Source organism: Aotus nancymaae, unplaced genomic scaffold, assembly GCF_030222135.1.
Source record: "Aotus nancymaae isolate 86718 unplaced genomic scaffold, 86718_ANA_hifiasm-v0.15.2.pri h1tg000062l, whole genome shotgun sequence".
In the NCBI taxonomy this organism is placed as follows: domain Eukaryota; kingdom Metazoa; phylum Chordata; class Mammalia; order Primates; family Aotidae; genus Aotus; species Aotus nancymaae.
Genome location: NW_026988476.1, coordinates 23824338 through 23849555, shown reverse-complemented (window position 1 = coordinate 23849555; position 25218 = coordinate 23824338). Strand labels below are relative to the sequence as shown.

General features: G+C 37.4%; 1 non-coding gene and 1 pseudogene across 1 annotated transcript; one reads left to right on the top strand and one right to left on the bottom strand.

Moving 5' to 3' along the window:
- Positions 1-6926: 6926 nt before the first annotated feature.
- Positions 6927-21322, bottom strand: LOC135270392 (small ribosomal subunit protein uS19-like; annotated as a pseudogene).
- On the top strand, positions 7438-7578 carry LOC135270506 (U4 spliceosomal RNA). The gene has a single exon (XR_010338668.1). It is a non-coding gene; the product is annotated as a U4 spliceosomal RNA (small nuclear RNA).
- Positions 21323-25218: the final 3896 nt, after the last annotated feature.

Here is a 25218-nt window from a genome sequence, read left to right as displayed (position 1 = left end):
TTTGGATTGTTCTTGTTTCTCTAGTTCCTTGAGGTGTGACCTTAGATTTTAATATATATATCACAGATAATCCCATCAAAAAGTGGGCAAAAGATATATATATATGTATGTATTATGTGTATTTATATACATAAAGGATTGTTATATGTATTTCTGTGTGTGTGTGTGTGTGTGTGTGTGTGTGTATGACAATCTAAGGTCACACCTCAAGGTGGTGTTCCCTTTTCACCACATCTACACCAACTGATCTATTATTTTTATTTTTTATTTTTTAATTATGGCCATATTTGCTGGAGTAAAGTGGTATCACATTGTGGTTTTAATTTGCATTTCCCTGGTAATTAGTGATGTTGAGCATTTTAAAAATATGATTGTTGGCCATTTGTATATTTTCTTTTGAGAATTGTCTATTCATCTCCTTTGCCCACTTTTTGATGGGATTATTTGTTTTTTTCTTGCTGATTTATTTGAGTTCCTCGTAGATTCTGGATATTAGTCCTTTGTTGGATACATAGGTTGAGAATATTTTCTTTCACTCTTTGGGTTGTCTGTTTACTCTGCTGATTATTTCTTTTGCTGTGCAGAAGCTTTTTGGTTTAATTAGGTCCCATCTATTCATTTTTTTAAATTTTGTTTTGCATTTGCTTTTGGGTTCTTGGTCATATCTCTTTGCCTACGCCAATGTCTGGAAGAGTTTTTTCAATGTTATCTTCTAGAATGTTTATGGTTTTAGGTCTTAGATTTAAGTTTTTGATGCATCTTGAATTGATTTTTTTTTTTTTTTTTTTTGCATAAGGTGAGAGAGAATCCAGTTTCATTCTCCTACATGTGGCTTGCCAATTATCCCAGAACCATTTATTGAATAGAGTGTTCTTTTCCCATTTTATGTTTTTGTTTGCTTTGTTGAAGATCAGTTAATTATAAGTGTTTGGCTTTATTTCTGGGTTCTCTATTCTGTTCCGTTGGTCTATGTGCATATTTTCCATATTATGCTCTTTTAGTGATTATAGTCTTGTAGTATGGGTTGAAATCAGGTAATGTGATGCCTCCAGATTTGTTATTTTTGCTGTATAACAGTGCGACTGATTTGTGTACATCGATTTTGTATCCTGAAACTTTATCGAAATTATTTATCAGATCTAGGAGGTTTTTGGGTAATTCTTTAGGATTTGCTGGATATATGATCATATCATGGATGAACTACAACAGTTTTACTTCCTCTTTATTGATTTGGTTGCCCTGTATTTCCTTTTCTTGTCTGATTGCTCTGGCTAGGACTTTCAGTACTATGTTGACTAGAAGTTGTTAAAGTGGGCATCCTTGTCTTGTTCCAGTTCTCAGAGGGAATGCTTTCAACTTTTCCGCATTCAGTATAACGTTGGCTGTGGATTTGCCAGAGATGGCTTTTAATACCTCAAGGTATATCCCTTTTATGCCAATTTTGCTGAGGGTTTTAATCATAAAGGGATGCCGGATTTTGTCAAGTGCCTTTTCTGTGTCTATTAAGATGATCATGTGATTTTTGTTTTTAATTATGTTTATGTGATGTATCACATTTACTGACTTGCATATGTTAAATCATTCCTTCGTTGCTGGTATGAAACCCACTTGATCATGGTGGATTACCTGTTTGATATGCTGTTGGATTCGTTTAGCTAGTACTTTGTTGAGGATTTTTCTATTAATGTTCATGAGGGATCTTGGTCTGTAGTTTTCTTTTTATGTTATGTTCTTTCCTGGTTTTGGTGTTAGGGTGATACTGGCTCCATAGAATGATTTAAAGATGATTCCCTCTTTATTTTTTGGAATAGTTTCAGTAAGATTGATAACAACTTTTCTTTGAATATTGATAGAATTCAGCTATGACTCCAAATGGTCTTGGATGTTTTCTTGGTTGGCTTTTAAAAAATTACTCTTTCAATCTTGCTACTTATTACTGGTCTGTTCAAAGTTTCTTTTTCTCCCTGATTTAATCTAGGAGAGTTGTATATTTCCAGAAATTTATCCATTTCCTCTGGATTTTCTACTTTGTGCACATAAAGGTATTCGTAGTAGCCTTGAATGGCCTTTTGTGATTCTGTGGTATCGGTTGTAATACTTCCCATTTCATTTTGAATTGAACTTATTTGGATCTTCTCTCTTCTTGATTAATTTTACTAATTTTCTTATAGCCACTATTGGGAATAAAAAAAATTTCACTAATGGTCTATTAATTTTGTTTATTTTTTTTTAATGAACCAGCTGTTTGTTTCTTTTCTTTTCTTTTTTTGGTATTTTGTATTTTTCTGTTTCAATTGCAGTTAGTTCTTCTCTGATCTTGGTTATTTCTTTTCTTCTGCGGAGTTTGGGTTTGAATTGCTCTTGTTCCTCTATTTAAGGTGTGACCTTGGATTGTTTACGTGTGCTCTTTCAGACTTTTTGATGTAGGCATGTAATGCTATGAACTTTCCTCTTAGCACCACTTATGCTGTATCCAAGAGGTTTTGGTAACACTATGATTTTTCAGTTTAAAAAATTTTGAAATTTCCATCTTGATTTCATTGTTGACTCAAAGATCATTCAAGAGCAGATTATTTAATTTCCATGTATTTGTACAGTTTTGAGAGTTCCTTTTGGAGTTAATTTCCAGTTTTATTCCACCTTGGTCTGAAAGGATACTTGATACAATTTTGATTTTCTTAAATTTATTGAGACTTGTTTTATGGCCTATCATATGGTCTATCTTGGAGAATGTTCCATGTGCTGATGACTAGAAAATATATTCTGCAGTTGTTGAGTAGAATGTTCTGTAAATGTCTATTAAGGCCATCTATTCTGGGGCACAGTTTAAGTCCATTATTTCTTTGTCGACTTTCTGTTTTGATGACCTCTCTAGTGCTGTCAGTGGAGTATTTAAGTTCCCCATTATTATTGCGTTGCCATCTATCTCATTTCTTAGATCTAGTAATACTAATTGTTTTATAAATCTGGGAGCTCCAGCATTAGGTGCATTTATATTAGGATTGTGATATTTTCCCGTTGGACTGATCTTTTTATATATATATATAGTTTTGCTCTTCTTGCCCAGGTTGGAGTGCAATGGCGCGATTTCTGCTCACCACAACCTCCACCTCCCAGGTTCAAGTGATTCTTCTGCCTCAGCCTCCTGAGTAGCTGGGGTAACAGGCATGCGCCACCATGTCTGGCTAATTTTGTATTTTTAGTAGAGATGGGGTTTCTCCATGTTGGTCAGGCTAGTCTTGAACTCCTGACCTTGTGACCCACCCACCTTGGCCTCCCAAAGTGCTGAGATTATAGGTGTGAGCCACTGTGTCTGACCTGGATTGATCCTTTTATCACTATATAATGTCCCTCTTTGTCTTTTTTAACTGCTGTTGCTTTAAAGTCTGTTTATTTTTTAAATTTTTTAAAAATTTTTATTTTTATTTTTATTTTTTTTAAGAGGGGGTTTCACCATGATGACCAGGCTGGTTTTGAACTCCTGACCTCAGATGATCCACCCACCTTGGCCTCCCAAAGTGCTAGGATTACAGGCGTGCGCCACCATGCCCGGCCTAAAGTCTGTTTTATCTTTTGGTTTCCATTTATGTAGAATATCTTTTTCCACCCCTTTACCTTAAGTTTATGTGAGTCCTTGTGTGTTAGGTGAGTCTCTTGAATCCAGCAGATACTTAGTTGGTGAATTTTTATCCATTCTGCCATTCTGTATCTTTTAAGTGGAACATTTAGGCTATTTACATTCAAAGTGGGTATTGAGATGTGAGGTACTGTTCTATTCATCATGCTAGTTATTGCCTAAATAACTTGTGTATTTTCATTGTGCTATTGTTTTACAGTCCCTGTGAGGTTTATGTGTTAAGGAGGTTCTATTTTGGTGTACTTTGAGGATTTGTTTCACAATTTAGGACTCCTTTTAGCATTTCTGGTAGTGCTGGCTTTGTAGTGATAAATTCTCTCCATATTTGCTTGTCTGAAAAAGGCTTTATCTTCTTCATTTATGAATCTTAGTTTTCCTGGATGCAAAATTCTTGGCTCACTATCATTTTGTTTAAGGAGGCTAAAGATAGGACCCTAATCCGTTCTGGCTTGTAAGGTTTCTGCTGAGAAATCTGTTGTTAATCTCTTAAGTTTTCCTGTATAGGTTGCCTGACACTTTTGACTCACAGCTCTTAAGATTCTTTCTTCATCTTGACTTTAGATAACCTGATGACTAAGTGGCTAGGTGATGATCTTTTTGTGATGAATTTCCCAGGTGGTATTTGAGCTTCTGGTATTTGGATGTCTAAATCTCTAGCAAGGCCAAGGAAATTTTCCTCAAGTATTCCTTCAAATACGTTTTTCAAACTTTTATATTTCTCTTCTTCCTCAGGAACACCAGTTATTCTTAGATTTGGCCATTTAATAGAATCCCAAATATCTTGGAGGCTTTCTTCTTTTTTTTTGATTTATATACATTTGTCTTTGTCTGATTGGGTGAATTTGAAAGCCAGGTCTTCAGGTTCTGAAGTTCTTTCTTCTACTTGTTTTAGTCTATTGTTAAAACTTTCCAGACTATTTTGTATTTCTCTAAGTCTGTCTTTGATTTCCTAAAGTTGTGATTATTTTTCTTTATGATATCTATTTCTATGGAGAATTTTTCATCTTTTAATTTCTTTAAGTTGGTTTTTACCTTTCTCTGGTTCTCCTTAAGTAGCATGATAATCAACCTTCTAAATTCTTTATCTGGCAATTCAGAGCTTTCTTCTTGTTTGGATCCATTGCTGGGGAGATAGTTGATCTTTTGGGGGTGTTATAGAACCCTGTTTCCAGAATTACTTTTCTGGTTCCTTCTCATTTGGGTAGACAATTTCAGTGGAAAGATCTGGAACTCAAGGGCTGCTGTTCAGATTCTTGGTCTTATGACATAATATCCCTTGATGTGGTTCTTTCCCCATTCTCCTAGGGATGGGGCTTCCAGAGCACCAGACTGCAGTGATGGTTATTGCTCTTTTGGGTCTAGCTATCCAGCGGGGCTACCAGGTTCTGGACTGGTGCTGGGGAATGTCTGAAAAGAGTCCTGTGATATCATTCCTCTTCAGGTTGCCCACCTGTGGATAACAGCACCGGGTTTGGTGGAGTTGGCAGGGGAATGAAGTAGACTCTGTGAGAGTCCTTTGTTGCAGTTTTGTTCAGTGTTCTGGCTTTCTCGAATGTTGGTTATGCTAGCAGTGAAGTTGTCACTTGGGCAGACTAAGGACCTCTGGTTAGCCATGATGTTCCGGGTAGTGGTATTAGCTGTTGTCTTCTCTTTCCTGGAAACACGGTTATTCTTTCATGAGTTGCCGTAATGGCCTCAGTTGGTTGGCCTCCTGCCAGGTAGTGATGCTTTCAAGAGAACACCAGCTGCAGTAGGAGAAGGGAGATGTAAGTTTGCCCTAAGTTGGTCAGGGTGGGTATTCTGGTTTCTCTGGTGAAGAGCAGGACCATAAAGCTCCAAAGAACTTATGTCTTTTGTATTCAGCTACCAGGGCAGGTGGAGAAATGCCACCAGGTTTAGACAGGTGTGAACTCACACCCTCCTTGGGCAGGGTTTGCCATGGCCACTGTGAGAGATGGGAGGATAGTTCTCAGGCCAATAAGGTTATGTTCCAGAGGGGATTATGGCTACCTCTGCTGTGCCATATAGTTTGCCAGGGAAGAGGGGGATAGCTGGTAGTGAAAGGCCTCACCCAGTTCCCACACAGTTGGTAAGACCAGTCTCATTCCCACAGTACCCCATTAACAGCACCAAGTTTAGATCCAGTCAGTCTGCACATGGGGCTCAGACCTTGCTCCAGGCCGCCTCTGCGAAAGCAAGCACTGTTTTCAGGCCTTGCCCCTCCCCGTCTGCCCAATGTTGGTGGAAGCTCCTGTGCTTGTATCTGCAGCAGTTCTTGTTCGCCCCCTGGATTCTGCTCAAGAAAGTTTGTTCCCAGTTGAAATTATTACAAAATTCAGTTGGAAGCTTCTTTCACCCCAAGACCCCTCCCTAATTCCACTGGCTGCCTTCCCTGAGGGCCCCTGTTAGATATAGTCAGGATGGCTTCCTGGCCTTGAGCTGGGGACTGGGAGTGCCTACAAGGCTCTTTCCACTGCGGCTTCTACTTTTATATTTTGCTGGCTCCCTAAATCTGTTTCAGCTCTAGGTAAGGTTAAATCCTTCTTCTGTGGTCTGGATTTTCAGAGTCCTCAGTGGGGATGTGTGTTCAGAGGCAGATTTTCCCCCTCACACTTTGGGAACTCACAGTTTTTCACACATCACAGATTTTGCAGTGGTGTGTTGCTTCTTTCAAAGGATCTGTGAATTCTTTTGGTTGTCCTGGTATGTTCCTGGACTGGTTCTTGGAGAAAACGTTCACAGTGCGAGTCTCCATACACTGTTCTGTACATCCAAGCAGGAGCTGCCCGTTAGCCCTGTCTCCTATCTGCCACCTTTCTCCCCTTCCCTGTTCAAGTTTTCTATATTATTACTGACTTTATGTCTTCTTGTTCTATCAGTTATTAAGAGAAGGGTATTAAAATTTTCAAGCATAATTGTGATTTTTCTATTTCTTTTGGGCAGTTCTGTCAGTTTTTGCTTAATGTATTTTGAAGTTCTATTATTAGGAGGATATACATGTAGACTTGTTAGGTATTCTTAATTTATTCTTTTATCATAATTGAATGCCCTTTATTCTTCATAAAATTACTTGTTCTGATTAATATCTTATATGATGTTCATCTTCTCTAGTATTCTTATGGTTAGTGCTCTTCTGGTATACCTTTTAAAAACCTGTCACTTTTGTCCTATCTGTACCTTTATATATATAGTGTTTTTTTTTTTTTGTTTTTTTTTTTTTTTTTAGAGATTTCTTTCTTTCTTTTTTTTTTTCTGTTTGGAGATCTGTGTGCCTTTATTAGTGGAGCCACTACTTGAAGGGGATGAATCGGGAGGAGTGGGTGGTCCCGATGCCCAGCTGGCCATGCTTCACTGGCCTGTAGGTGATGGAGAATTCGCCCAGGTAGTGGCTGATCATCTCCAGCTTGGTCTCCACCTGGTTGAAGGTCTTGCGCTTGTAGACGCCCACCATCTCGGGCGAGATGATCATGTTCCGCAGGTGCGTCTCCACCACTTCTGGCTTCTCCACGAGCGGCACCTCCACGAGCGGCACCTCCTTGCGCAGGCGCTTCAGCAGCGCGTGCTGCTTCCGCCGCAGGCCCGGGTTCAGCCGCCGCCCCTGGCGCGCACTGTACAACTGCATCAAGTGTGTTGGTAGGACACGTCCAGCAGCTGGTCCAAGTCCATACCGCGGTAGGTGAACTTGCGAAAGGTCCGCTTTTTCTTCTGCTGTACCTCTGCCGGCTTGCAGGATCTTCAGAAAAGCTAGCGTAGATTTCTTACAGACAGGATATCGTAAGTGCTTTTAAAAATTAGGCTGGAGCTTTGCGCAGTGGCGGTATCGTAGCCAATGAGGTTTATACAAGGCGCGATTATTGCTAATTGAAAAGTTTTCCCAATACCTCGCCGTGACGACTTGCAATATAGTCGACACTGGCAATTTTTGACAGTCTCTACGGAGACTGAATTTAAAAAAAAAGAAAAAAAACTTAGGTTGGACATTGCTCTTTTATTGCTGCCTTTTTTATGAGGTTTGTTTAGACTATTTACACTTTAAAAACAGTTTTATTTAGATATGATTGGTATACAATATAGTCTACCCATTTGAAGCGTACATTGCAATGTGTTCTAGTATATTCACAGGATTGTCCAACCATCCTCACAGTTTCATTTTGGAGGGACCATCTACATTTAATAGAAATACTAATATGATTGGATTCAAATCTATCATGCAGCTATTTGTCTTATTTTAGTTTTGTGGGTTTTGTTCCCTCTTTCTCTTTTCTTCCTGCTTTTGGATTAATTATTTGTTAGTGTTCCATTTTTATGTTCACTATTGGCTTATTAGTCCACTAAAAGATTATTAGCCATACCTCTTTTTCCATTTTAGTGATCACTCTAATCATTATAATGTGCATTTTTAACATATCATAGTCAAACTTCAAATGTCACATTACATATGGCACAGTTCTATGCGTTCTGTGATACTATACTAGAAAGGAAAGAACTCTTTATTCCCAGCTTTGATTTGAAAAAACTCTCACGAAAAGGATTTTTATAGCCTGGCTTGGGTGATATGACTATCTGTGGACCAAACACTATGGCCAAGAATGTAAATTCTTATAGGAGGATGATAGTTTTAATTCAAAATATGGATTGAGAGTGAAGAAAGATTTCCCTAGTATTATTGAACCTGTAGATGTTTGCATTTTTATCAGAAGTAAGTTTTCAAAATACCTTTAATGAAATTCTGCATCTTTATTAAAGTGATTTTTCTTTTTCTTTTGTTTTAGAGGCCATTTCCTGCTCTGTCACCCAGCCCAGAGTACAAGGGTATGATCATAGCTCACTTTAACTTCAAGCTCCTGGGTTCTAATAGGCTCATGCCGTGACACCCAGGCTAATTTTTATTAATTTTTTTTTGTAGAAACAGGGTCTTGCTATACTGCCCAGGCTGGTCACAAACTCCTGGCTTCAAGTAGTCCTCCCACCTCAGCCTTCCAAAATGCTGGGATTATAGGTGTAAGCTACTGTGCTTACTACCCAAAGTGATTTTTCAAAGTCTGTGATGACTACTCAAGACATGCAAGACTGTTTTGTAACAGATTTTTTTTTTTTTTGAGATGGAGTCTCACTCTGTTGTCCAAGCTGGAGTGCAGTGGCACCATCTTGGCTCACTGCAACCTCTGGCTCCTGGGTTCAAGTGATTCTTCTGCCTCAGCCTCCCGACTAGCTGGGACTATAGGCACACACCACCAGACCCAGCTAATTTTTGTATTTTTAGTAGAGACAGGGTTTTCTCTTGTTGACCAGGATGGTCTTGATCTCTTGACCTTGTGATCGGCCTGCCTCGGTCTCTCAAAGTGCTGAGATTACAGGTGTCAGCTACCGCACCTGGCCTTGAAACAGATTTTATAAATGCCAGTAAGATTGCTTGATAAGTAAGGCAGCAATACTTAAATGTATAAAGTGATGATCCCATTATTTATGCCTTACATTTTGTCCAATTGTAGTAGCAGCCTTTTCAGCTCACTATAACTCTCTTTACCTTAAACTTTCACTAGAGTTGCAGAGTTCGTTACAGCATGTTTGTGCTATGTGAACCAGACCCTGTTGTTATAGCCGATTGGCCCAATATACACCCAACTCAGGCTGGGGTGATCAGATTCTCTTTTCTGAAATTTGAAATTTGGGGTTTGGAACTAATTAATCACTGTCTTAAGATGAAACTCTAACAAATAAACCATAGCTGCCAGGGAGTGTGGTTTTACAGTGTGGATAGAATAGCAGGGAAAGCCACTGTGGAAAGAGGAAGGAAAGAGACTAATTGAAGAAAGCAGCAGAAACAGAGAAATTGCCATGACCTCTTTCCATTCCCTGTTCCAGGCTTGGCCACGTTCTTATCCTTGGGGTCTGTGAGACATACAGTGTATTCTTTAAAATTCATTTCTACTTTTGTTTAAGCTGGCTTGAGAGGATTTCTTTTCCTGCAATCCAGGAGCGTAGGCCAAAACTTCAAATATACAATTTTGGAAGAATTTAAGAAGTATTTGTCAGTTCAAGTACTATCTTAAGCATGGATAAAAGGCATGCAAACTATGATTCAATTTTATTATACAAATTCATGACATAGTTTTTATATTTCTGGACAGTATATCATCTCTGGTAAAAGTTTTAAAATAAAATGTTAAGGGGTTGAGTGATGGGTGGTCACTTGGTGGGTACAATGTGCGTTGCTCTAGTGATGGATGCAGCGAAGGTTCTGCCTTCACCGCAATGTAATATATTGATGTAGCAAAACTACACTTGTACTCCATGAATATAAAGAAATTTAAAAATTAAAATAAAAAATCAATAATTTAGTTAAAATATTAAACATATCTAAATAAAACTCATTAAAATACCATTGTGCTTAATAGATAGAACATTAATAATCTCCTGAAAAATGCCAGGTGTTCCTCCTCAATTTGACCCCTCTCCCTGCCCCAGAGACAGCCACTAGACTGAATTTTATATCTATTATTTGTTTCCTTTCTTTAAATAGTTTTACCACATCTTTATGTATCTCTAAAAATAAAATGTTTAGTTTTTCATACTTTTGAACTTTATATTAATAGAATAGTGCTCTATGCTATGAATCCCTTTTTTGCTCAACTTTATGCTTAAGAGATTAATTATATTTTAGGTATACAAATCTAATTCATCTATTTTCACTGCTATGTAGATTCCTGTTTTACAACTATGGCACAGCTTATCCTTCCTCCCTTCAGTGAGGAGTTAGAAGTGGAATTTCTGTGTTGTGGCAGTGGTCCCCAACCTTTTTGGCACCAGGGACTGGTTTCATGGAAGACAATTTTTCCATGGACCAGGGGTGGTGGGGATGATTTTGGGATGATTCAAGCACATTACATTTATTGTGCACTTTATTTCTATTATTATTACATTGTAATATGTAATAATTATACAACTCATCGTAATGTAGAATCAGTAGGAGCCCTGAACTCATTTTGTTGCAACTAGATGGTCTCATCTTGGGGTGATGGGAAATAGTGACAGATCGTTAGGCATTAGTTAGATTCTCATAAGGAGAGCACAACCAAGATCCCTCACATGTGCAGTTCACCATAGGGTTGCCCTTCTATGATAATCTAATAGAATCACTCACCTGACAGAAGATGGAGCTCAGACAGTAATTCAAGCCATGGGGAGCAGCTAAATACAGATGAAGCTTCACTCACTTGCCTGCCAGTCACCTCCTGCTATGCGACCTGGTTTCTAATAGGCCCCAGACTAGTACAGGTCTGTGGTCCCTGGCAGTTGAGGACCGCTGCTTGTAGGATGTATGCATATTTAAGTTTCTAGGTAATCCTAAGTTTTTCTCAGAGTGATTGTAGTATAAATATATAAAAATGCCCTTTGCTCTACATCCTTGCCAATTTTTGGCATGTTCTGACTTTTTAGTTATTTTGCCAATCAAATGAATGTAAAATTAAATCCCATTTTTTTTACCTAGCAAATATTCATTAAGTGCCTAATATGTTAGAGACATAAAACAGAGTTAGTGAATAAAATGGACAAAATAAACAAAAACAAAACAAAATCCAAAGCGCTTACCCTCATAGAACTTACATTCTAGTGGAGAATACACACAGCAAATAAAATACATATGAACATTATTTGTATTTTAATAACTGGTAACTACTAAAGAAAAAATTAAAACAGAGCAGGACTAGGTAGTGCTGGTGCTGGAGGGGGACTGAACTTCCATAGAGTGGTCAGGAAAGCTTCTTGAGAAGGTGGGCATTTGAACAAAGACCAGAAGGAGGTGGAGGAAGTCATAATGATAGTACTGTTGTGTTTTGTTTGATGTATCAATCAGAGTTCAGTCAGGGAAGTAAAGCCATGGTGATAACTGTTATAAGATAAAGAACTTATTATTGCAATTAGACCTCACATGAGTGTGGGAGGAACCAGGGAGGTGAAGGACTAGAAGGGGTTGAGAGGTCAGAGATGGCTGGTCCCTAACCACCTCTGGCAGCACTGGCATGGGGGGCAAGACACAGCTTGCAGGGCGATTGATAAGTCATGCACATCCTGCTGAGAAAGTAGGATCATAAAGAGGAAGTTTGTGAAGAGGTGCAGAGGAAGCTCTTGCTTCTGTGCAGAAACTGTCTGGTGGCTCCGCAGCCAAACATGTGGCCATTGACTATTGGGCCAATAGTGAAGAAGAGTTGGCCACAGCTCTTGGTTAAACTGTAACCTGTGGGGTACCTCTGCATCTCTTCATCACTAAGACCTTCAGAGAGTTATAACCACTGTTTCACATCCACCTTCCAAATCGAGTGCAAATTAATAATTTTTATCAACTCTAACCGAATATGATATAAGGACAGAGACTCTAGGAAAAAGAGCTCCCAGCTTAACTAAGTTGACACAACATAATCTAACACATCTAGTTAGTGATTAATGAGGTTGGGCATACTTTTATATATTTAATGGTCATCATTGTGTTTTCCTCAAAGTGTCTAAGTTCTTTATTTTTCTACTGGGTTGTTCGATTTTTTAAAAATCAATTTTTAGGAGTTTTTATATTATCTTGATTACCATTCTCAGTCGGTTATATAGGTGGCAAATAAATTATCCCAACTTGTAGCTGGTAATTTCACTTTCATCATAGCATCCTTTAAAGAACAAAGGTCTTTGTGTAATTTCATTTCTCAATCTTTTTTTCTTATGGCTTGCACATTTTGTATACTGTTTAAGAAATCCTTCCTTAACCAAAGGCATACATTTATTCTTCTACAATGTCTTCCTAAAGTTTTATAATTTTCCTTGTATAATACTTGCAATTAACTTTTGTAAACAGTGTAGGATGAAGATACAGTTTCACTAATCATTTTCCATATAGAGCTCTAATTGTCCCAGTGCCACATCTGAAAGAATTCATCCTCACTGATTTCCCCTGCCTGCTCTCTCATAAAGTAGATTTCTCTGCATTATTATGGTTCTATGTCTGGGTCTCTAATCTGTGCTATTTGTCCTTTGTCTCTCTTTTAACTAACATTATATTAGTTTATTATAGCCATACGAAAAGTCTTGCTGTCTGGTAGATGAAGTCTACCAGACTGTTTCTTCAGGAGTGTTTTGGCGATTCTTGGTTCTTTGCACTTCTCTGTTTTAAAATTATCTCGACTAACTCAATAAAAAATTCTATGGGATTTTGATTGAAATTATATAAAATCTCTAGGTCACCTGGGGAAAATTGACATGTTTTTCATTACTGAGTCTTTCTTTCCATAAATGTGATATATCTTTTAATTTGTAAAGGTTTCATTTAATGTATTTCAGTAACACTTTATAATTTACTTCATGAAAGTCTTGTATATATTTTGAAGATTTATTCCTAGGTATATTATCATTTTTGTTGCTGTAGTAAACAACACTTTAGAAATTATATATACATTTTATATTTACAAATTATATCTATACATATGCATACATATATATTTTGTATAGTTTTTTGCTGGTGTATAGAAATGCAATTGACTTTGACTTAATATCCAGAAAACCCACTAAACTAATAAACTTTCTTATTGATTCTCATAATTTATATGGAAATTCTTTTGAATTTTTCAATTAGACAATCACATCATCTACCAAGAATACCAGTTTTTTTTCTTTCCAATCTTTTTATTCTTTCTTTTTCTTGTCTAGGTTTTTCAGTGCATCTCTGAATTGATGAGATGGGAATGGATGTATTTGTATTAGTTTTGAAGCTCATAATATGTTATCGTTAAGTACATAATTCTTTGTACATATTTTTTGCAAAAGTCCTTATCATTTAGTAGCATCTTATTATATTCTTGTTTTCTTGAATCATAAAAATAAAAATGTATGATAAATTTTATTAAATAGATTTTCTGCATTTATGCAGTTGGTCATATGTTTTTCTACTTTTAAACTATTAATGTGGTAAATTATGTTAGATTTTGTAATATTAAACCAACTTTGCACATTTGGGATAAACTCTACTTACTCATGAAGTATTTTTTTTAATACTTTGACAGATTTGGATGCCAGTGATTTGTATCCTAATGTTTTCCTTGGAGTTTTTACTTTTTTATATATAACTATTAGCATGTGATATTCCTTTTGTGTACTATCCTTAACTATTTTGATGTTACAGGTGTATTAGCCTTACTCAGTGAGTTGGGGAGTGATATGGTTTGGATCTGTGTCCCTGTTCAAATTGTAATCCCCAGTGTTGGAGATGGGGCCTGGTGGGAGGTGACTGGATCATAGGGGTGGTTTCTCACGAATGGTTTCACACGAACCTCTTGGTGCTGTTCTTGTGATAGTGAATGAGTTCTCATGCAATCCGGTTGTTTAAAAGTGTGTGGCACTACCCTCACTCTAGACTCAGAAGGTTTTTTCTTTGAACTGGAGAGTTTTAGTGTATCTGTAGTTATTTTGATTACTGATATTTGTATTTATTTCTGCCATATTCCTTACATTTTTTTCCACCTTTTTAGTTTTCTTTCTCCTTTCTTGCTTCTCCTTTATTGTTTTTCAATCTGTTCTCATTCCCTATTACCCTATACTTGGTTAGAGAATGTAACTTCTAAGGTGTATTTATTTGGTAGTTGTCTTTGATATTTTAATATGGTCCCTTAACTTATCAAAGCCTATATAGTTAATCAGTGCCTTTTCCCTCTTCCCAAATTAGACAAAGACCTTAGAACACTTTAATCACCATCCTTTATGCTTATACTTTATGTTTTAGTGGATGGTATTTTAGTTCTAGCTCTACAAGACAAATTATTGTTATTGGTGTACACAGTATTAATTTAGATCAGCACTTCTCAACATCAGCACTACTGACATTTTGGGCAATAATTGTTTGTTATGTGGAGCTGCCTGATAGGCTGCAGACGTTCAGCAGCAGGACTGGCTGCCACACTGGATGTCCGCAGCACCCGCCTCCCCGAGTTGCCACAAACAGAAATGTCTCCCTGTATTGTCAAATGTTCCAAGGAGGAAAATTGCTCTTGGTTCAGAATCGCTGATTTAGATCTACCCACTTATTTAAAAAGTATCTTTTTTCACCAATAGCCAGATAACCAATATTATCTGCCAATTCTGTCATACATCACAACTTCCATCATTTTTCTTCTGCCTAAAACAAATAATTTAGAATTTTCTTTAGTGAGGTCTACAGGGCAAAAGGTAACAAATCTGTTTTTGTTTGGTTTGGTTTTTGGTAAATCTGAGAAAAGTCCCTATTTTTGCCTTTGTTTTAAAATAATTTATTGGCTTTAGAGTTCTGGATTGAGAGTTACAGTGAACCTCCATATTCATAGGCATTGGTTCCATGACTCCCTGCCAATATTCAAATCTGAAGATGCTTGAGTCCTTATATAAAAGGTATAGTATTTGCATATAACCTACACACATCCTTCCATACACTTTAGGCCATCTCTAGAATTACTTATAATAGCTAATACAATGTAAATGCTATGTGGTTGTTATACTGCATTGTTTAGGAAATAGTTACAAGAAAGAGAAGTCTATACATATACATGTTCAGTACAGACACAATCATTGTAGACCTAACCATATTTTCCATCCAGGGTTGGTTGAATCTGCCAATGTAGAAGATGCAGATACAGAGGTCCAATTATATTTTCTTTAAGCTCATTGGAGGAATCATCCTGTTGTTTGGTGACATTGTGGTTGTTGAAAGTAACAGCTATCAGTCTAATTGTTATTTCTTTTAATATAATATGTCTTCTCTCTGGCTTGAAGAAAACTTTTTGTTATTTGTATTTCTAAGTATTACTGTCATTACGTATAGGAGTATAATTCTTTTCTTCTTGTGATTTGTTGGGCTCTATGAATCTGATAATTGGTAAATTTCAACAATTCGGGGAAAGTTTCAGTTGTAATCTCCTTGAAAGTTGTTTCTTCCTATTATATTTCTAGAATTAGACAAACAGTAGATAACTTTAGAGGATTCTTACTTCATTTTAACCTTTGTGGCTTCCTTACTTTCTTGCTAATAAAATATTTGGTACATTTTATTCACCACTTATAAAAAAAAAAGTATTTCTAGATTTCTAGTTTGAGATGTTGCTGGAAATTGAAGTTGCAAAGTTAATTTTAGTGGACTTAAAATAAGCCAACTATAATACTTATCCTAAGCTTATTTCTTACTGTAATTTTTTTTTGTACTTTAGGTTCTGGGGTACATGTGCAGATCATGCAGGGTTGTTGCATAGGTACACACATGGCAAGGCGGTTTGCTGCCTTCATCCCTCCATCATCTATATCTGGCATTTCTCCCCATGTTATCCCTCCCCACCCTCTCCACCCACCACGGTCCCTCCCCACCCCCCACTGTCCCTCCTCTAGCCCCCAACTGACCCCAGTGTGTGATGCTCCTCTCCCTGTGTCCATGTGTTCTCATTGTTCAACACCCGCCTATGAGTGAGAACATATGGTGTTTGGTTTTCTGTTCTTGTGTCAGTTTGCTGAGAATGATGGTTTCCACATTCATCCATGTCCCTACAAAGGACACAAACTCATCATTTTTGATGGCTCCATAGTATTCCATGGTGTATATGTGCCACATTTTCTTTGTCTAGTCTATTATCGATGGGCATTTGGGTTGGTTCTAGGTCTTTGCTATTGTAAACAGTGCTGTGATGAACATAAATGTGCATGTGTCTTTATAATAGAACAGTTTATAATCCTTTGGGTATATACCCAGTAATGGCATTGCTGGGTCAAATGGAATTTCTATTTCTAGATCCTTGAGGAATCCCCACACTGTCTTCCAAAATGGTTGAACTAATTTACACTCCCACCAACAGTGTAAAAGTGTTTCTGTTTCTCCACATCCTCTCCAGCATCTGTGGTGTCCCGATTTTTTAATGATCACCCTTCTAACTGGCGTGAGATTATATCTCAGTGTGGTTTTTATTTGTATTTTTCTAATGACCAGGGATGATGAGCATTTTTTCATATGTTTGTTGGCCTCATATGTGTCTTCTTTTGAAAAGTGTCTGTTCATATCCTTTGCCAGCTTTGAATGGGTTTGTTTTTTCTTGTAAATGTGTTTTAGTTCTTTGTAGATTCTGGATATTAGCCCTTTGTCAGATGGGTGGATTGCAAAAATTTTTTCCCATTCTGTTGGTTGTTAGTTCACTCTAACAATAGTTTATTTTGCTGTACAGAAGCTCTGAAGTTTAATTACACCCCATTTGTCTATTTTGGCTTTTGTTGCCAATGCTTTTGGTGTTTTAGTCATGAAGTCCTTGCCTATGCCTATGTCCTGAATGGTTTTGCCTAGGTTTTCTTCTAGGGTTTTTATGGTGTTAGGTCTTATGTTTAAATCTTTAATCCATCTGGAGTTAATTTTAGTGTAAGGTGTCAGGAAGGGGTGCAGTTTTCTGCACATTGCTAGCCAGTGTTCCCAACACCATTTATTAAACAGGGAATCCTTTCCCCATTGCTTGTTTTTGTCAGGTTTGTCAAAGATCAGATGGTTGTAGATGTGTGGTGTTGCCTCCGAGGCCTCTGTTCTGTTCCCTTGGTCTATGTCTCTGTTTTGGAACCAGTACCATGCTGTTTTGATTACTGTAGCCTTGTAGTATAGTTTGAAGTCAGGCAGCATGATGCCTCCAGCTTTATTCTTTTTGCTTAGGATTGTCTGGGCTATGTGGGCTCTCTTTTGGTTCCATATGAAGTTTAAGGTGGTTTTTTCCAGTTCCATGAAGAAGGTCATTGGTAGCTTGATGGGGATAACATTGAATCTGTAAATTACTTTGGGCAGTATGGCCATTTTCATAATATTGATTGTTCCTAACCATGAGCATGGAATGTTTTTCCATCTGTTTGTGTCCTCTCTTACTTCCTTGAGCAGTGGTTTGTAGTTCTCCCTGAAGAGGTCCTTTATATCCTTTGTTAGTTGTATTCCTAGGTATTTTATTCTCTTTGTAGCAATTGTGAATGGCAGTTCGCTCTTGATTTGGCTGTCTTTTAGTCTGTTATTGGTGTATAGGAATGCTTGTATTTCTGCACATTGATTTTGTATCCTGAGACTGCTGAATTTGCTTATCAGTTTCAGGAGATTTTGGACCGAGACAATGGGGTCTTCTAGATATCCAATCATGTCACCTGCAAATAGAGACAATTTGACTTCCTCCTTTCCTAATTGAATAGCCTTTATTTCTTTTTCTTGCCTGATTGCTCTGGCTAGAACTTCCAACAGTATATTGAATAGGAGTGGTGAGAGAGGGCATCCTTGTCTAGTGCCAGATTTCAAAGGGAATGCTTCCAGTTTTTGCCTATTGAGTATGATATTGGCTGTGGGTTTGTCATAAATAGCTTTTATTATTTTGAGATGCAATCAATCGATACCTAGTTTCTTGAGAGTTTTTAGCATAAAGGGCTGTTGAATTTTGTTGAAGGCCATCTCTGCATCTATTGAGATAATCATGTGGTTTTTGTCTTTGGTTCTGTTTATGTGGTAGATTACATTTATAGACTTGTGTTTGTTGAACCAGCCTTGCATCCCTGGGATGAAGCCTACTTGGTTATGATGAATAAGCTTTTTGATGTGCTATTACATTCAGTTTGCCAGTATTTTATTGAAGATTTTTGCGTCAATGTTCATCATGGATACTGGCCTGAAGTTTTCTTTTTTAGTTGAGTGTCTGCCAGGTTTTGGTATCAGAATGATGTTGGTCTCATAAAATAAGTTAGGGAGGATTCCATCCTTTTGTATTGTTTAGAATAGTTTCAGAAGGAATGGTACCAGCTCCTCTTTGTACGTTTGGTAGAATTCAGCTGTAAACCCATCTGGACCTGGATTTTTTTTGGTTGGTAGGCTATTAATTGCTGCCTCAACTTCAGCCCTTGTTACTGGTCTGTTCAGGGTTTCAACTTTTTCCTGGTTTAGTCTTGGGAGAGTGCAAATGTCTAGGAATTTATCCATTTCTTCCAGGTTTACTGGTTTATTTGCCTAGAGTTGCCTGTAGTAATCTCTGATGGTAGTTTGTATTTCTGTGGAATCTGTGGTGATATCCCGTTTATGGTTTTTTATTGCATCTATTTGATTCTTCTCTGTTTTTTTCTTTATTAGTCTGGTTAGTGGTCAATTTTGTTGATCTTTTAAAAAAACCAGCTCCTGGATTTATTGATTTTTTGAAGGGTTTTTTGTGTCTATGTCCTTTAGTTCTGCTTTGGTCTTAGTTATTTCTTGTCTTCTGCTAGCTTTTGAGTTTTTTTTTTTTTTTTAATTTTGCTCCTCTGGCTCTTTCAATTTTGACAATAGGGTGTCAATTTTAGATCTTTCTTTGCTTTTCTGGTGGGCATTTATTGCTATAAATTTTCTTCTGGACACTGCTTTAAATGTGTCCCAGAGATTCTGGTACATTGTGTCTTCATTCTTGTTGATTTTGAAGAACATCTTTATTTCTGCCTTCATTTCATTGTTTATTCAGTCGACATTTAGGAGCCAGTTGTTCCGTTTCCATGAAGTTGTGCAGTTTTGAGTTAGTTTCTTAATCCTGAGTTCTAATTTGATTGTGTTGTGGTCTGAGAGACTGTTTGTTATGATTTCCGTTCTTTTGCATTTGCTGTGGAGCGATTTACTTCCAATTATGTTGTTGATTTTTGAGTAAGTATGAAGCAGTGCTGAGAGGAATGTATATTCTGTGGATTTGGGGTGAAGAGTTCTGTAGATGTCTATTATGTTTGCTTGGTCCAGATCTGTGTTCAAGTCCTGGATATCCTTGTTGATTTTTTGTCTCATTCATCTGTCTAATATTGACAGTGGAGTGTTAAGGTCTCCCACTATTATCATGCGGGAGTCCAAGTCTCTTTGTAGGTGGTTAAGAACTTGCTTTATGTATCTGGGTGCTCCTGTATTGGATGCATATATATTTAGGATAGTTAGCTCTTCTTGTTGTATTGATCCTTTTACCATTATGTAATGCCCTTCTTTGTCTCTTTTATCTTTGCTGGTTTAAAGTCCATTTTATCAGAGACTAGGATTGCAGCCCCTGCTTTGTTTTTGCTCTCCATTTGCTTGGTAAATCTTCCAACCCTTTATTTTGAGTCTGTGTGTGTCTTTGCACATGAGATGGGTCTCCTGAATAAAACAAACTGATGGTTCTTGACTTTTTATCCAGTTTGCCAGTCTGTGTCTTTTGATTGGGCCGTTTAGTCATTTACATTTAACATTAATATTGTTATGTATGAATTTGATCCTGCCATTTTGTTACTGGTTGGATGTTTTACCCTTTGGTTGGTGCAGTTTCTTCATTGTGTCGTTGGTCTTTACAATGTGGTTCTTTTTTGCAGTGGCTGGTACTGGTTGTTTCTTTCTGTGTTTAGTGCTTCCTTCAGGAGCTCTTGTAAGGCAGGCCTGGTGGTGACGAAATCTCTCAGCAATTGCTTGTCTGTAAAGGATTTTATTTCTCTTTCACTTACTAAGCTTAGTTTGGCTGGATATGAAATTATAGGTTGAAAGTTATTTTCTTTAAGGATGTTGCATATTGGTTCCTACTCTCTTCTGGCTTGTAGAGTTTCTGCCAAGAGATCTGCTGTGAGTCTGATGGGCTTCCCTTTGTAGGTGACCCAATCTTTCTTTCTGGCTGCCCTTAGCATTTTTTCCTTGGTTTCAACCCTAGTGAATCTGATGATTATGTGCCTTGGGATTACTCTTCTTGAGGATTATCTTTGTCATGTTCTCTGTATTTCCTGTATTTGAATGTTGGTCTGCCTTGCTAGGTTGGGGAAGTTCTGGATATATCCTGAAGAGTGTTTTCCAGCTTGGATTCAGTCTCCCCATCATCTTCCGGTACACTGATCAAGCATAGATTAGGTCTTTTCACATAATCCCATATTTCTTGGAGGTTTTGCTCAGTTCTTTTCACTCTTTTTTCTCTTTTATTGCCTTCTCATTTTATTTCATTGAGTTGATTTTCAGTCTCTGATATCTTTTCTTCTGTTTGATCGATTCAGCTATTGAAACTTGTGTGTGCTTCGTGAAGTTCTCGTGCTGTGTTTTTCGGCTCCTTCAAGTGTTTATGTCCTTCTGTAAGCTTGTTATTCTAGTTAGCATTTCGTCATACCTTTTTTCAAGGTTCTTAGTTTCTTTGCATTGGGTTAGAACATGTTCCTTTAGCTCAGAGAAGTTTGTTATTACCTTCTGAAGTCTGCTTCTGTCAGTTTGTCAAATTCGTTCTCCATCCTGTTTTGTTCCCTTGCTGGTGAGGAGTTGTGTTCCCTTGGTAGGGGCAAGGCATTCTGGTCTTTGATGGTTTCATCCTTTTTGCACTGGTTTCTTCCCAATTTCTGGGGTTTATTTAGCTTTGATTTCAGGTAGCTGCTTGGTAAGGTGGCCTTTCCTTTGTCTGCCTGCAGAGGCGCTGCTGGGCTGCCATAGATTCAGTGGAACTGCTGTGTAGATTTCCTGTGTCTTTTGTTTACTCAGGAAGATTAAGCCCACCTCTGCAATGGCGGCTGCCCTTCCCCCTGCCGAGCTTGATCGTATGCTCTAACTGATGTGTTGGCTGTGATACTCTCAAATGAGAGGGCTTCAGCCTGCTGGGCTTTGTTGGGGAGCGATCCTCCCAACCCTATTGCCTGATTCCCTGTTTTCAGTTCCCTTTCTTTCTGGGTGGTGGGTATCTTCATCCCACAGCCTTCTCGGCATCAGCCAGTGCTTCTGCCTAGATCTGTGCCAACAACCTTGGCACTTACAGAGTTGCTGCTCAGCCCTGTTCAGGCAGCTTGCATGGGATTTTCAGTCCGGCAAAGATCTCCTTTTCTGTGGGTTGTGAAGGGTTTGGGTGAAGTGCGGAATCCGAACCGAAGTCCTGGAGGGGGAGAGCTCCCATTCACTGCTCAGTTGCACTCCTGGGTGGGGCAGTCCTTATTGTAATTCTTTAATTGGTCCCAATATCTGAACTACAGACGATTCCTTTACACACTCTGTTTTGCTTTAATACTATAAAATATAGACTTTAGAACTAATTCAATATGCAAATGAACATTCTGCCCTTGTTTTGCATACAAAATAGCTTTTGTCATAAGCATTGACAGTCTCTCTCTTCATGACAAGAGAGAAGAGCAAGTCTGTGTAGACCCTCCTTAAGAATGGCATCTCCATGGATATAATAGGGTTAATCTTCAAGAATAAAACTGTATTGGTCTTTCATTTGAAGTGGCTTTTGCACAGTTGACTAGGAGTACTTTGGGATTGAAAATATTATTAAAATTGTTTTTGCTTCTTTTACTTATGTTTCATACTCTCACTTATTTCTCATGGGCATTGTGGCTATATCTGTGTGGCCTAAATGTAGATGTCAGGAAATAAACAGCAATATTTAGTTTGAAAGTTTAACTAAGTTCCATCCTCAGGGGTGTTTTGTTCCTTTTTTGCTATCTACAATAGTCATGTTTGGTAGTGAGAAATCGAGTTAAGTACCATAAGAAGAAATTTTCATAAGAATACAAAATCAGACAAAATTTGCCCAGAATTGGTTCTTTTTCTACTTAACCCCTAAGGTATCTCTTTCTACTGTTCGTAAGGTTAAAGGATTTCTAAGAGGTCACTGAAAGGAGTTATAGGTCAATTTAATGTGGCTTTGGACTCTTAGCAGAGTTTCCAGATTTCCATGATATTTCATTTTGTATACCCAGGATAGAGCGAATTTCCATATTATAAATGAAACATCAAGGCTCAGATTAGCAAATTGTTTGTCCAATGTCACATTGCTGAAGAATAAAGAGCTGGGTGGAGACCTAAACCAAGGTTTTTTCCAAGTTTGTTGCTTTTGCCGTAATATAAATTTTTCCTAGATTTTGCCTCACCTAATGTTTTTTTTTTTGATGAGATGTCAACAAGTATTCTTTTAAAAAGTCAAGTAATTTAGACAATGCTGGTTTAAGTTTTAAATTATTTTTTAAAAATATTCTTGATTTAACTCATTAGTTATGTCTTTTGTAAACATCTTTCCTCATTCTGAGCCTTGTCTTTTTACTTTTATAGAGTATGTTCTGATGAATAGAAGTTACAAATTAAACTGTTGAGTAACTTACTAATGTTTTTTCATGATATAAGCTTTTAGTGTCTTGTTTTAGGAATTCCTCCATACTCTCATATAGTGTCATATATTTGCTTTTCTCTCTCTTTTTTTTTTTTTTTTTTGAGATGGAGTTTCGCCCTTGTTGCCCAAGCTGAAGTTCAGTGGCGCGATCTCAGCTCACTGCAACCTCCGCCTCTTAGGTTCAAGTGATTCTCCTGCCTCAGCCTCCTGAGTAGCTGGGATTACAGGTGCACGCCACTATACCCAGCTAATTTTTTGTATTTTTAGTGGAGACGGGGTTTCACCACATTGGGCAGGCTAGTCTCAAACTCCTGACCTTGTGATCTACCCTCCTCAGCCTTCCAAAATGCTGGGATTACAGGTGTGAGCCAGCACACCTGGCCTGATTTGCTTTTTACATTTAGTCAATATACAGTATACCTAAAACTGATGCTAATATAATATACCTGGAACTGATGTGGGGCTATGGTGTGAGGTAAAGATCTAATTTAGTTTTTTTCCCATATGGATAAATAATTGCCCCTGCAACATTTGATCACAGACCTTCAGGAGTTGCCTCCATCATCTGTGAAATTTCTACTCATTAGTAATCTGATCTGGCCTCTCTATTCTGTGACATTTGGTTATTACGTCTGTACATGCGCCAATACCAGTACTATTTGTAATTGAAAATAAAATCTAAATATTCAACAGGAGACTAGATAAATAAATTGTGGTATATATGTACAACTAAGAACTACACAACAGTGAAAATAAATAACTTGAGCTACATATATTAAAATCTCATAAATATAATGTTGAGCTCCTCTCCTCAAAAGAATTAGCAAAATAATACCTACAGCATGATACCATTTATGTAAAAGTGAAAACCACAAAAATCAATATACCTTTTGTTTAGGTGTATATGCAAAGCTAATAAAGATGTTAGTAACTGCATAAACAATCTATACAACATTCAGAATTTTGTTACCTCTGAGAGAGGGAACAGGTATGGTGAGAGAGGGGCACACAGAGGTGCCGAATGTGTTTGTAATATTTTTTCTTAAGCTGCTAGGGGGTTTATCCTACCATTCTTTACACCTTCTTATGTCTGAAAAGTTTACCTAATGTTTTAGAAATAATAATGCAAGATGCCTTTACTGCAGTAGTTCCTGGGGACTTTAATTTACTAATAGCCTTTGTGTTGATCCCAAAAAGGGGCATTCTATGAGTGTTTCCCAATTTAATTGACCATGAAACCATTTTTTCCCCCAGGAACATCTATTGGTATCTTGGGTGTTAATCTTGTTTCATGAATCCCAGATTCAGAAAATGTACGTTAGACCATACTGCTTATAAAGATGAGACAAATCCAAGGTCTAGTCTTTCTTTAGTGTCTCATCAAGTTACAGAAGTGCTTTGAACTCAGCAGGATAATAAAGGAGGTGTTGTGCATGTGATTTTTACCTTAGCATCTTTCTTCAAGTTCCTAGCTATACCTATGGCTTTAATTTGTTGGGTACATTCCCCTCTTACTCTATTCTCTGGGGGTGGTCAGAATGCTTAAAATAGAGAAACCAACAAAATATAGTTTCTACATGGTGAGAGTACAGCTATAACATGACCTCCTCTTTGTTTCCAAAGTGCAATGCAAATAGCACGTAGAGAATGTCTGTTGCAGAAATAGGAGTGGCTGAAGGCATTCATTGATCAAAAGTTAATTGTTCCAGATAACATTACCCTATGAATAGAGTATTTTTATGATTGGTTCATCTTCATAAATAAAATTGATATATAGAATATATTTTTTGTAATGGAAGTAATTATAATGAGACCTTGTTTTAACTAGTTTTTATAAATGTCGGAAAATGAAGCTGATTGTTACTTTTTTTTTTTTGCAATAAGAATGCTTTATTTGGCAGAGTTTTTTTTTTTTTTTTTTTTTTAAGAAGGTATAAGTAAAACAGCTGATTTGATCTGGCAAGCTTCAATTCCAATCCAGCGTACTTTTCCTATTTATAAAATGCAGTAAAAATGTTGACTTTTAGAAAGTGACATTCCAGGGTGTGCAAGTGTCATAAGGTTTTTGTTGTTGTTGTTGTTATTGCTCTTAAAAAAAAAAACCTGTAGCAAAATCATAATAGAAAACCTCCAAAATAAGACTTATTATAATGTCCGTACTCATATTTAAAAAGGAGAAATTATTCTAAGATGGCCTTTTAAAGGTTGTGGCCCCAAATGGTGACTGTAAGCCTGTGCAGTCTAGTGTATGTGCTGCTACAATCTTGCTTGAGGCTCATAAATCTTACATTATTTGGAGTAAGTGTAGACACTCCAAAATGAATTTAGAGGCAAATATGAATGTGTTTCTGGACGTGGGCTTGGTGGAGAGAATGCTGTGATCATGTGTCAAAAAATTCTAATCATCTGGTCTTATAATGAATGGATTAGTTCCTCCATTCTGCCAATAGAACATGAGTGTATGAAAACTTTGAAGTGTGG